This window comes from Gopherus evgoodei, chromosome 3 (genome assembly GCF_007399415.2).
Source record: "Gopherus evgoodei ecotype Sinaloan lineage chromosome 3, rGopEvg1_v1.p, whole genome shotgun sequence".
In the NCBI taxonomy this organism is placed as follows: domain Eukaryota; kingdom Metazoa; phylum Chordata; order Testudines; family Testudinidae; genus Gopherus; species Gopherus evgoodei.
The window spans coordinates 174,195,190-174,209,446 of NC_044324.1; positions in this window are offsets into that span (position 1 = coordinate 174,195,190).

Consider the following 14,257-nt stretch of genomic DNA (forward strand, 5'->3'; position numbering starts at 1 on the left):
AGAGATTATTTAATAATGATGATAAGAAAAAGATTTGCTGCAGTTGTAAGGCCAAGGTAGGTTACTTCATCCTTTTGGAAATGCCAGAGCAGTCTTTTGCAGAGAGTATTTTCTAGTCATAGAGGGTAAAAAGTAGATTAGTGCGGGCGCTCACACACACACACACACACACACACACACACACACACACACACACACACACACACACACACACACACACACACACACCATAGCTAGTTATTCAAATTGACATACTGCTGTTTTTAGCTAACCTACATTTACTAATCTCTTTATTGGAGGCCACGATCAGCATGGAAGTACATAATTAGAACGTCTTATTTTGAATAGGGCATAAAATATTTCTTGAGTTTTATGGGGGTATGTCTTGTGCCTCTACTACAGGGTTTTGATGTGGGGGTTGGAGTGGGAGGGGAGATGAGAAATGGGAATTTAAGACTAGAGAGCAAACTCAACCTTCTAGCAGCACTGATGCAACACAAGCAAACCCAGGCACTATAGCAGTGGCATTAGAGCAGGGTTTCACAACTAGTGGGTCGCAACCCAAAACTGGGTCTTCAGAATATGTCAAAGGGCCATGTGGGAGACCTGGAGGGGGGGTTGGGCCCTGCCCCTGGGTGTGTGTGAAAAGTCCAGGGGGAGGGGGAGGTTGCAGAGCCAACCCCACATTCAGCAATGGCTCCTGGGTCTCCAGTCCCTCAGGGGTGGCTGGGCTCAGCACCCTGTCCCCACTCCAAGCTTTGCAACCTGGATCATAGCACCACACAGGTTTGGCCCAGTCAACTCTCTGTCATGATGATTAGGGGGAATTCAGGTCAAATTTGAGTGAGTGGGGGAGCTGCGATACCATGCACCAGGTCCCCATGGCCTGGCTGGTGACCGGCCCCCGACTGGAAGCCTGAGCCAAACTTGAGTGGCTCTGTAAACCTGGAGGTCACAATGCCCGGAGAGAGGAGGGAGCTGAACCCAGCCAGCCTCACAGCACAGGAGCCACAGGAGCCTCTGCTGTGATACACACGGCGCACTTATTACATTAATGGGTATATTATACATTATGGAGAAGAAATATTTAGCAAACCAGATTTTTTTGCACTAAAGCTATGCACTAGGTTGCAACAAGCCATCAAGGTTTACAAATGGGTCCACTGCACCCAGAAAAGTTGGGAACCACTGCATTAGAGAACCATCAAATAGAACTTGTATTTATTCATCACAAGACTGTCTCCTTCTGCCTTGCAAACATACAGAAATTTGAGCTTGTTTACCATGAATGTATAGTAGCTATACTTTACCTCTATAAGGGCTATACCAGCACAGCTATGCTGCCACCGTCCCGTAAACACAGCCTCTACTGACTGAAGAGTTACTTCTGTCAGTGTAGGCACATCGCCTGCCAGAGCAATGATAGCTAGGTCAATGGGAACATTCTCGTGTCAACAGAGCTGCGGCTACATCAGTCAGCGGGGGATGGGAGGTGCCTGTGTCCTTCATTTTTGCTCTTTTTGTCTGTTCAAGGCCAGCTCTGTGCCTGTGTACCTGCTCACAAGAGAAGAGGCAAATGTGGCCTGTTCCCTCCACACCAATTTCTTGCTCAAGATTTAAGATGAATTAGAGTGTCTTGATGCAGGCAAACTTCCATTAATAAATAAATGTGGAGCAAGTCCCATCACAGGATCTCTGAACACCTTACACATGTTAATTAATTTCGTCTCAACATAGCAGGGACGTAGGGCAGCATTACTATCCCCATGTTTTAGTGATGAGGAAACTGAAAAACAGAGATGAAGTGACTTGCCAAAGGCCGCACGGGGAATCTATAGCAAAGCGAAGAATAGAAGCTATGTTTCTGGCCTCCCAATCCTGTGACTTAATCAAACCCAGCATTCTTTCTATTGAATTTAAGGGGAGGTATGCCTGAGTAAAGACTTCAGAACTGGGGCTCACAACTGAAAACAAAGGCATGACTATTTCCAAAGAGAATACTGGCTTTTATTTATAAAATAAATACATCTCCCAAAGCTACACAGATTAATTTAATCAAGTGAATCACAACACAAGTATGTCACTGAGCTCCTTTTTGTACCATAGGATAATTTAAACAGACACCACAAGGTGCATGATCGTTGCATCTTTATACACGTTCATTCAGATCCACCTCCTCTTAAAACAATGCCCACTGAACTCAAGTAGTCTAATCCTTCTCCCCTTGAAGACAATGCAAAACCATCAATGAATTTGTGTCATATATATATATCTGTGTGTGTATATCTATATACACATACCCGCTTATTTTCTTCATCCTTTATTAATCAGAGTTTGGTACTAGGTTTATATTTTGAGATTACACTCATACTATACTATTTATTTAAGATTAGAGTTAATATTATGATGAAATTATGTATGTCAATATCACCGATAAAAGCGATATTGTTTAGTATGTAGATAAAATAAGGGCTGTCTCAATCTATTTTTTGCTTACTTTTAAGTGTTCGGTTTTGTAAATGAGATGTTAGTTAAGAACACTGTAATTTAGCAAGCTTAACTGGTATAAAAATGATTTATTTTTAAATTCTCAAGAGATAGAGTCTTTTGAGGATTGGTTGGTTTCTCTCCATCATTAATATTTCTTTTGCATAGGAAAGTAAATATATATCGGCATAAAACAGATTATCTAATGCTTTACACTTACACAGTGCTCTCATCTGTGGATCTGTGAGCACTTTACTAAGGTAAGTAGGCTTTATTCATTTAGCCAATGATAAAACCAGACTAAGTACAGAGATTAGAAGCAATTTCTGTAAAAGGCTCTGTGGTTTGGTGGATAACACATGGATCTACCCCCTCAGAGAGAAGTAGTCTGTTCCCAGCTCTGTCACAAACTCCTATATATGCAAATCACTTACATTTTCTGCTCATCACTTTGTCAGGAAAATAGACCTGTGTACATGTCCCACAAGAGAAAGGAACCCTTTGATAGGAAATGTAAAAATAGTAATTTTTATTAGATTCTAGCATTTCCTTTCACTTTAAAAAGTAGACCAGACAGCTAAGGAATGAGCATATTTTGTCACCATGTCCACCTCTACTCCCATCTATTGGCCCCATTGATAAGGAATCCCATCTAATTTTCAAATAATAATAATTTCTTAAACATTCTTTGGTTAAAAAATACCCATGAAATTATAACTGACCAGAATAAGAGAGTTCAGAGTAATGGAAAGACAATGCCTTTGTTAGATAAACAACTGAACTAAATTAGGAAAGAAGGGATTATTTTAAAAACAATCTACCCATGGATCAAATTTGTAATGTGATTCTGTTGGGGAGATACAGGGACGAAACATCAGACACTTTGCCAAAAGTATAGAAAAAGGTGCCACTTTAGAGTGAATGATAAAAAGTAGACATTCAGTTTAATCAAAATGAGTAGGATTTGTTTTAGTTGGAACTCCAGTTTCAACCTTAGCTGTGAAAGGTTGCCACCTCTTCTTAATAAACCACATATCAACTGCTATAAATCCATGACTGGAACCATGGTCCTATTGGTCCATATAAATAAATTAAATAAAACCCAGCCCTCTGCCACTTAAGCTGGAGAAGGATGTTAGCTGAATAGAGGGACCCTTCTTTAGATGCAACTAATCAATAAAGAACAGATGAGTCACTCTCCAGTGAAAAGTGGCAAAAAATCCCACTGATACCAGTGTGAGCAGGACTGGGCCTATACTAGCTTCAACACTAACTAATAACTTTGCTTAATTATAGTCTGTTTTCTTCAAATATATATGGCATACAAATCTTTAAGGCTATTTAGTGTCATAGAAAAAAGACAGTTACCTTTTCTGTAACTGGTGTTCTTCGAGATGCGTTGCTCACGTCTGTTCCACAGTAGGTGTGCATGCTCATCACATGCACCAGTGTCGGAAGTTTTTCCCTTATCAGTACCCGTAGGGAGTGCCCCTACCTATCCCTGGAGTGGTGCCACTATGGCATGGTATAAGAGGCACTGCGTTCCCCCTACTCTCAGTTCCTTCTTGCCAGACAACTGCGACAGAGGGGAAGGAGGGTGGGATGAGGAATGGATATGAGCAACATATCTTGAAGAACACCAGTTACGGAAAAGGTAACTGTCTTTTCTTCTTCGAGTGATTGCTCATGTGCGTTCCACAGTAGGTGATTCCCAAGCTATATCTGATGGAGGTGGGTAGGAGTTCACAGTCACTCAGGAAGGAGCACTGCCCTGTCGAACCTGGCATCCCCCCTGGTTTGGGAGACGATTGCATAATGTGAGGTGAACGTGTGAACTGACAACCATCTGGCAGCCCCGCAGATGTCCTGAATGGGGACATGGGCCAAAAAGGCAGTTGACGAGACCTGTGCCCTAGTCAAGTGCGCCCTCACAATTGGTGGCGGGGAATGCCCATGAGGTCATAACAAGTATGGATACATGACATGATCTAGTTGGAGAGCTGCTGAGTGGAGATCGGACAGTCTCTCATGCATTCGGCTGAGGCGAGGAACAGTTGCAAAGATTTCCTAAACGGCTTTGTACAGTCTAGGTAAAAGGCCAGAGCCTGTTTCATATCCAGTATGTGGTGGCGGTGCTCACTACATGCATGGGGTTTTGAACAGAGCACTGGCAGGAAAATGTCTTAACCCATATGACAGGCAGAGACCACCTTAGCGAGGAACAAAGGGTATGGTCAGAGCTGGACCTTATCCTTATGGAATACCATGTATGGGGATTCGGAGGTCAGGGCCCAGAGCTCCAAGACCAGCTTAGCAAACATAATTGCAACCAGAAAGGCTACCTTCCATGAAAGGTGTGACCAGAAGCATGTAGTGAGCAGTTCAAATGGAGGTCCAGTCAACCTGGCCAGCACTAAATTCAGGTCCCACTGGGGGACTGGAGGCCTAACATACGGGTCCTAAGAAGGAGGTAGTCTAGTATAAGCTAGATCGGAGCAGCAACAGGTGAGACGCCCCGATCAACGGCCCTCCGGGAAAACAAAGACCATTTCACCAGGTAGGCCTGCTCTCCAGGAGGACGTGTGGAACCCCTTCCGAGCAAGTCCTCTCCTCCCAGCCTAACCATTGAGCAGCCACACCATGAGGTGGAGGGCTGCTAGGTTGAGGTGGAAGAGGCAACCTTGGTCCTGGGAGAGCAGGTCTGGGCAGGTTGGCAACAGCCACAGTGGGGCAACTGCCAGGCTCGTGAGAGTCCTGTACCAATGTTGCCTGGGCCATGCCGGGGCGCTAAGGAGAACATGGATCCTGTCTGTTTTTATCTTTTCCAAGACCTTGCCGATCAGTGGAATCAGAGGGAAAGCATAGAAAAACTGACTCAACCAGGACAGAACAAAGGCGTCAGAGATCGCCTCCCCTGGAGCTGAAGCAGGGACATCTTGGGGAGTGCCCCACATTTGGAAAGTCCTGTGCACCACCTCTGGATGCAGTGACTACTCATGCTGAGAGGAGAAGTCCCAGCTCAGTCATTCCACCCGAGAATTCTGGACACCCGGTAAGTGGTGGACTTCCAAGTAAATACCATGAGCTATGCAGAAGTCCCACAGCCTGAGGACTTCCTGGCAGAGGGCTGAGGAACAGGCCCCACTTTGCCTGTCAATGTAGAACATTGAGGCCGTATTGTCCGTGAGAATCCTGACCACTCTGCCCGGCAGGCGCGAGTGGAGGGCCACGCATGCCAGATGGACCGCCCAGAGCTCCTTAACGTTTATGTGCAAGGTGAGATCCTGCACGGACCACAGATCTTGGGTCTGGAGGTTTCCCACCTGGTCTCCCTACCCCAAGTCTGAAGCATTGGACACAAACTCCACAGTTAGTGGTCGGCCTCTGAACAGGACCCCTTCGAGCATGTTCCCCAGGAAGGGAGGCTATCACCAGTTGGGGAGGCTATCACCAGCTGGGGCACAGTGAGGACTTTGTCCATCCTGTCTCTGGACTGAGAGAAAACCAACCAGAGCTCCTGAGTCTGGCGTGACGAACCATATATGTGCATCCAACATATGACCCAGGAGTTGGAGGCATGCTCTGGTAGTCATCACAGGGAACCTTGTGACTGCATTGATGAGCTCCCTTAGGGTTTTGAATCTGTCTGGTGGGAGGGATGCTCTGGCTGAGGTTGTGTTCAGATTTGCCCCAATGAACTCTGTGCACTGCACCGGTACAAAGTGGGCTTGATGTTGTTTACCAACTGCCCCAGTGTGGTGAATGTGGACAGGACTGCTCACGGGGTGGTCACCATGCAGGTAACAGCATCAGGAACCTTCCCTTGACTGTGAACAGTACCATCCAGGCGGCGACTGCGGAGGTCCAAGTGGTGGCTTGCCACTGGACCAGGGAGCCGACAATCAATACCTGGGGCTACAGGAGCGGTTCTGTGGCGGGGACCTCGAGCGAGATGAAAAATGGGAATGGTGTCGATGCTTGTACTGCAAAGGGCTACGGTAGCCACTCGGAAACAAGGATCTCTGGTGCCGTCTGTCCCGGTCTCGATGGGACATGCTCTCCTCATGAGGTCTATAGTCCCTCAAGGCAGAGCAGTGCCTGGAACCCCTGCCAGTCGGTACCCAGCCAGACAACCTGGTGGGAGTCGACGGGAACCAGCACGGACTGCGCACGGGGTGGTCACTGTGCGGGGAACAGAATCAGGAACCTTCCCTCAACTGTGAGCAGTACCATCCAGGCAGTGACTGTGGAGGTCTGAGCAGTGGCTTGCCCCTAGACCGGGGAGGTGACAATGGCGATGCTACCAGTACTGGTAGAGACATAAGGTCTTGAGCTGCCTGCAGGGTCTCCAGTGTGGAGTGCACCCGAATGTAGCCACTGGCATTCGGGGATGCCGGCTCAGAGTGGGCCGAGCTACTCTGCTTAACTTGAGTCGGAGGCCACGAGGCCAATGGGGTCTAGTCTCTCCCCCAGTCTTGCTCTGGTGCCTTAGTGGAGAAGACGTCTTCGCCTTTTGAGAGTGTCCCATGGATGGGGAGCCGTGCTGACTGGTGAAGGGCACCATTGGCTCACCGCGTACCGATGGCAGGGTGCTCAGTGCCAACTTGGAGCAGTGCAGCGGTGTCGGGGTCAGGGCAGACGCCGTCAAAATGGCTCAGAGCCGAATGTCCCGCTTCTTCTTGGGCCAAGGTTTGAAGGATCTGCAAATCTTGCAGGGATCACTGAGATGGATTTCCCCCAGACAGCGTAAACAGTCCATGTGCGGATCATTCACGGGCATAGGCCGTTTGCAAGTGTTCCACAACTTAAAGCCTGGGGCACTGGGCATGCCCCGACCTGGGTGCACTTAACTAATTCTAACTAAAACTACTTTCTTTTAAACTAAAGGCACTACTAACTATGAACTAACAGAGTTCAAGAGGGAAAGCTACAGCTGAGCTGGAGTAGAGCAGTTCCAAAGCACTTTCACTGGCGGCAAGAAGGAACTGAGGGTAGGCGGAGCGTGCAGCACCCCTTATATCTCTCCATGGTGGCGTCAGTCCAGAGGTCATTAGGGTCACTCCCCTACAGGTACTATTAAGGGAAAAACTTCCAGCACCGGCGCATGTGGCAAGCTCCCATACCTATTATGGAACGCACATGAGTGATCATTCAAAGAAGAATTTTATGGGGTGGGAACAAACTATTTTTGACTACAGGCAGGTCAAAGAAAAGTTAGACAAAGGACAATACTTCAAAAGTCAGAGAATTTTCAAGCCAAACACATTTTTACAAAAGAAATGCTAAAATAATAGTTACCAACTATATGTAGTGAATAGGGATTCTCCTCTATCCCCCATTGCCTCAACTCCAGTCAATAGAGATTGTATAACAAAGAGAAATGTCTGGAGTAAGCTGAATGAGAAGTCTTCTTATTTTTTGTTAGAGGAAATTGTATTAAAACGCTAGTTAATATGTTATTGTGAATAAAGATGTGTTAGTGTACCCTAACAATTTTGAAGAGGTGTTAGCTATGGTCAAGCTGAATGAAACTATTAAAGCTAGCTATGCATTAAGAGCTCTTATGTGTGTGATTATGACCCTTAAGAGGGCACTCAAGTTAATCACTGTTTTGTTCACCACAACCATTTAAAATTACTTATACAGTTTCCTATTGTGGCTGTTTTTAAAGATAACAGCTTTTAATGGCTGAATTGTTTCTTATAACTTCGGTTTTTGTGTTGGTTTAACCTAAAACATTACTCACACTTTGTACCGGAAACACAAAAACTCCCCATAATTTCTGAGTTTTCAATGGTAATTGCAGTCTTTGTTTGCTTATAATAAAATTTCCATCTGTCTTGTATTAGTTTAAAAACCAGTTCCCAAGAGTACTTCTTATAGCAATGGAATTACAGCCGGAGTTTGTAAATACAATTCCTTAGACATGTTGCTACATTTAAACTATCTGGGGACAGAGACAATAATCTCTTCTGCAATCCACGGATGTAACACATTTACCAGCATGTTCTTTATTGCCATCAGTGTTTTGAGTTGCTAAAAGATTATTAAATGTAACTAATATTTTAAACAGAGAAAGAGTTTTTATCTTTTCTATCTGGCACCAGCAGTTTCCCACACTGTATGGTACTTAATGTCTTTCCAGCTGCATGTTCAAATAGTGACAACACAAATCAGACGGCATTTGCTCCTATATGAAATCCTGAAATAGGCATATCCAAATGAGCAGTTCTTACATTTGTTTATATAATATTTAACTATAACAAGTATTTCCAAATATTGCTACAGAAAACCAAGTTACATCTTGAAAAAAAAAACAGGCTGAATTTTCAGCTGCCAATGGTAAATTCTGGGTGAAGCTGGGTGAGGGGAGTAGCATAGGATCCCTCAGTTCCTTCTCTATGGCAAAGACCCATAAAGGAAATGCTGAAGCAGAGGGGCAGGAGGGAAGATAATGGAGCATCCATAAGGACAGTCTCAAAAAAGTCCGGTTAGTGCACAGGGCGAGTAAGCCCCCTTCTTCTTCTAGTAGTGTCTATATGGGTGCTCCACTTCAGGTGACTACAAGCAGTGCCTGTTATCATGTGGGCAAGCAAGGTGAGAGGCTCTAGAGGATTGCTCCTGGTATGCCACTTGGGGTCCCAATATAGTCATTGAGGGAACCATGTGGGATGGGAGGAGGCATACGAGGGCATTTATACCACTGGGACAGGGCTTCAGGATGTCTCTCTCAGCTGTCTTCCATCTCCCCTAGGGTTCCAGAAGCAGGTTCCTAAGACAGTGAATAGGAGAGCCATGGATGGAGATTTGGGAGGACCAAAGAGAAATCCTCATTATCATCTGTCGATGGAGCACCACTAGAAAATGGTGGTGACTCTGTTGGTAGTGGAGATAAGTGAGGGTCCAGAGACTGGGTAGATCTCGCTACTGATAGGGGGTTGATGCCCAGCAAATGAGAATCCGGAACTGCCACCACAGTCAAGTCTCTGACTTATATAAATTTCTGGGGCACTGGTAGAGCCATCAGCACCAAGGTGGTAGTCTGAGAAGACAGGTTTGTCAGTGGTTTTGTTCACCCCAAGGAGCACCTGGAGCTGACTGGCCACTTGGTTTTCTGCAGCGCCACAGTGTTAGGTACTGAGAATTGGTTTTCCATTTTCCCTTGCCACCTCAATCAAGTCCCATCGGTACCGACATCTGACTGGAGCCAAGTCCCTTAGGGCCTAGAGTCGTAACAGCACTGCTGGTATCTGAGAAACCTGCAGCCTTCATGGTACCAGATTGAGAACCTGAAATCTCCAATATGGTTGTCTCACAAGGAGACTGAGATATTTTCTCTGTGGGTTCGCTATGCGGACAGCCAGGGCCCCTTCCCTTAGAGTCTTTTTGAGAGGCCTCCACCATCTTCCTCTTAGATGATCTAGGAAAGTGCTGTTCTGAGATGGCAGGAGCACACAACTTGCTCAGAGACATGTGGTGGGGGTCCCCCATGGCCCAGGTCAGATGCGGGACAGGGAACACTCCGTCATGGGAAATCTCAGTTTAATTGCCCAGTTTCCAGACCTAATTTACTTCTTTGATAAGGTTACTGACCTAGTTTATGGGGGGGTGGGGGAGAAAGGGGGATTAGTAGCAGACATTATATAACTTGATTTTAGTAAGGCTTTTGACACAGTCCCCCATGACATTCTCATAAGCAAACTAGGGAAATGTGATCTAAATAAAATTACTAGAAGAAGGTTACACAACTGTTTGAAAGACCTTATTTAAAGAGCAGTTATTAATAGATTGCTGTCAAACTGAGAGGGACATAGCTAGTGGGGTCCTGGGTTCAGGACTTTTCAATATTTTCATTAATGACTTGGATAATGGAATGGAGTGTATGCTTATAAAATTTGCAGATGACACCAAACTAGGAGGGGTTGCAAGCACTTTAAAGGACAGGATAAGAATTCAAAACGACCTTGATAAATTGGAGAACTGGTCTGAAATCAACAAGGTGAAATTCAATAAAGGCAAGTGCCAAGTACCATGCTTAGGAAGGAAAAAATCAAATGCACAACTACAAAATGGGGAATAACTGGCTAGGAGGTAGTACTGCTGCAAAGAATGTCGGCACTGTAGTGGACCACTCATTGAATATTAGTCAACACTGTGATGCAGTTACTAAACAGGCAAGTATCACACTGCAGTTTATTAACAGGAGTGTCATATGTAATTGTCCCATTCTATTTGGCACTGGTGAGGCCACAGTGAAGTACTGTGTCCAATTCTGGATGCCAGACCTTAAAGATATGGACAAATTGAAGACAGTCCAGAGGAGAGCACCAAAAATGAGAAAGGGGGTTAGAAAACCTGACCTACAAGGAAAATTTAAAACAAAAAAAACAAACAAACTGGTCACGTTAGTCCAGAGAAAAGAAGCTGGAGGGAGGACCTGAGAACAGTCTTCAAGTATATTAGGGGCTGTTATACAAAGGTCAGTGATCAATTGTTCTCTTCATCCACTGAAGAAATAATGGGCTATCTGCAGCAAGGGAGATTTATGTTAGATACTATGAAAAAGTTTCTAAATAAAAGGATAGTTAAGCACTGGACTAGGTTACCTTGGGAGGTTATGGAATACTCATCATTGGAGGTTTTTAAAAATAGGCTAGACAAACACCTGTCAGGGATGGTCTAGTTATACTTGGTCCTGTTTCAACACAGAGGGATGGAGCAGATGACCTCTCGAGGTCCCTTCTAGTCCTCTATTTCTATGATTCCATTCAGCTCATCTGGAAGTAGCACAAAGCTAACTACAAATTAGTCATATTGTGTATGTACAGAGACATTCTTTCAAAGAGGCAGATTAATCAAAGGCAATGTGCAAACAAAACAAACAAAAATAGTTTACCTCATTTAGTTTTCTACACAAAATCAACTCAAAAGATCTTCCAAAAATAAATATTAACCCACGAACACAAACATTTTCAAAATTCAGGTCTTGAATACAGTAGGAGGCTCTATGGATAACTGAAGAATTTGTAGAAAAAGTCTTCATAGATACAAGAAATGGAGACCAATTAACAGAGATTTGCTTCAGACTGTTAAGAGCAGTTTTGTTAACAGGTTTAACATGATGTACATATATAGGAGAAAAAGCAATGATAAATCTGTATTTAATCTGCTAATTTCTCTCTACATCTATATCACAATGGTTCCTGAAGTTAAACCTGGAGACAATCATAGCTGGTGTATACTCTGGGGTTTCCCCCCTTCCCACTTCCCAGCTTCCAGTACAGCTCAGATACAAGATAGGACTGTATACAATTGTCACTGCTAATTGTGGCACTGATCCTGCCATAAACTCTCCATACCCCAATTTCTACTCTTTTTAGTGGTTAATATATTATAAACCACAGTTGTTTATGATACTCAAGCGTATGTACCTGAGCTATGATCTGCACTTGCTAGTCACGTAGCACTGGCCCAATCCATTTCCAATCTAGAATATACTTTCCTAAGGTTACTTGTCCCTGTAGGCAGTTTGTGTAATTTTCATAGGGATGTTATGCACCTAGGGTCAGAACAGGTGGGTCCCTGAGCTATGAAAATGTTTGCAACCCTCTGCTCCCATTTTCTGTTCACTGCCTGTGCTCTGCCGGACACAGAGCAGGCCAGGGCAGTGTCCAATAAATAGTAACGAGAGAGTCCTCACCCAGGACGCACTATATTAACCCAGGGACAAGGTACAACCTGCAGCAACAGGGCATTTCATGGAAGTGGGGTGCCCACAGCAAGATGACAATTTATATTAAACCAGCAGGCTCAGGGCAGTGAAAACCCCACCACCAGCACAGAGCATCTCCCCAGGGCTGGGACGCCCAGGAGTAACTCCCACATCTCCCCACTCTGCAGCTCAGCTTGATCACCTCCACCCACTACCCAGTCCGTCCGTCCTCGCCCAGCAGGACTTTACCGGGTAGATGAAGAGGCCAAACACCATCCCCATCTGCTAACGCTGGGAGCCACCCACCTCCTGGCCCAGAACCAGACCACAGCCAAGAGCAGGGGGCCCAGGGTCAGCACCAAGCCAGATAGTCCAGGATTGAGGCAGCAGCAGCCCCTGGGGCCCACTGGGTCCACTCATGGCAACTGAACCTGAGGGAGTGGGGTGGTGGCAGGTCTGGGGTCCCATAGTTCCTCTTTGCCCCCTCAACCCATGCCTGCACTCCTCCCCTACCTCAACTCTCCAGAGCCAGGCCAATTCTGCCCTTCAGCTCTACCCGGAGTATTCTGCTCCTGTGCTTCCCCAACATCCAAGATAACTCTAGAGCTTACCCCTCAAGTTGAATCTGCATATGCAGCCTCTATCAAGAAAACCCCTGTGCTCCACACAATAAACTATCCTCTCATCCCACTCCGCTCTCCTCAACCTTCACCCCACCCCCATCACCTCTGTGGGGGAGGAAGGTGGAAATCAGTGATTAACTCCTAACAGGCTGTGGGCATTTTCTAGTATCTGCATTTTTTTCTGTAGGAATTGCTTCGATGTGAAGGGAGAACGCTGAGCACCTCATATTATGTACTTGTTGGTACAATAGAGGTTATCACATTAGCTACCATATCCACTGTCACCTGAGAACACTAGTGTTAAAATTCTCAGCAGATATTATGTCCCCTCTAACAGAAATAAGCTACTGTGACAAAGTTCAGAGGTAAACGCTGATAGCACAGTTACATCATTGGTTTGAGAGTTCTCTTTGGCAAACTGCTGCCAGATAGGAAGAAACAGAATTAATGAGTTAAACAGGGGCCAGTCCTGCAAGATTAAGTACGTGCTTTATGCATGTGAGAGATCTTAACAGTTGCTCTAACTTGCCTTGGCTAGTAACAGCCAAAGATGTCAAGGATGCAACAGTGTTCCAGCCAAATCCTTTCCCAAAGCCACACATTTAATGCCTCATGCACACCAAGGATCACAGGGGGAGCAGGGATTGCAGAGCTGGCTCAGCCTAACCATAGATTCACCCAACCCAGCATTCAGTCCCTTTGTGCTACTAGATCAGGGTTGGGAACCTTTCAGAAGTGGCATGCCAAGTCTTCATTTATTCACTCTAAGGTTTCACATGCCAGTAATACATTTTAACGTTTTTAGAAGGTCTCTTTCTATAAGTCTATAACTAAACTATTGCTGTATGTAAATAAGGTTTTTAAAATGTTTAAGAAGCTTCATATAAAATTAAATTAAAATGCAGAGCCTCCCTGGACTGGTGGCCAGGACCCAGGCAGTATGAGTGGCACTGAAAATCAGCTTGGGTGCTGCCTCTGGCGCACGTGCCATAGGTTGCCTACCCCTGTACTGTAAATGGACCTCAGCAGGGCCAGGATCTAGTCTACTTTGAGTCTTGGTTCTTAGCTCCGTAGCACAAGATAAACAAGAAGGTATCTCAGCTGTAATGTGTCCTGTACTAGAAGGATCGTTCTGCATCAACATGCCAGCTTCAGGTTCAAGGATGGTTCTTTGCCAATATCCATACAGATCCAGGTTGCTACCAAATCCTGATGATTCTCTCCCCACATCAGAAATCTGAAGACTTTTCTGCACTGAAGCCTTTCTCCACAGCAATGCAAGGACACTTGGATGCTGAATATGGCATCTACTTCTTGCACAAAGCCTTTAACTGTGCAATAGGGCACCGGGGGAAGGGCCTTCTGCCAAACCAAAAGGTATATGAAGCAGCAGAGAAATAACTAAACACCAACGTAGGTAAGATGTAACATTAAA